This window comes from Seriola dumerili, unplaced genomic scaffold, assembly GCF_002260705.1.
Source record: "Seriola dumerili isolate Sdu_G_001 unplaced genomic scaffold, Sdu_1.0 BDQW01000003.1, whole genome shotgun sequence".
In the NCBI taxonomy this organism is placed as follows: Eukaryota; Metazoa; Chordata; class Actinopteri; order Carangiformes; family Carangidae; genus Seriola; species Seriola dumerili.
Genome location: NW_019174258.1, coordinates 12,128,003 through 12,128,310, shown reverse-complemented (window position 1 = coordinate 12,128,310; position 308 = coordinate 12,128,003).

Sequence of the window (308 nt, the reverse complement as noted above, 5' to 3'; positions counted from 1 at the left end):
CCTGTGATACTTCCCTGGACTCTGTGTTAATTTCCTGTTTGTTTAAATAATTTTCTTATGTGTCTATTGTTTCCCCGTGTGTGTCCACATCTCGTGATTACCTGCTCCTGCCCTAATGTGCTGCTCAGTTCTCCATGTTCCTCTCTGTGTCTTTTTTGTGTTTTTGACCGGGTGCCTGTAATTTGAAACTTTTCCACTTTTGGCTTGGATTTTGTCTTTCCTGCTGCCTGAGGATGGACTTGTTGGCATTTTAAACTCTGCCATAATATATTGAGGCCTTAGTTTATGGCCTTGGGTTGGCTGCACCA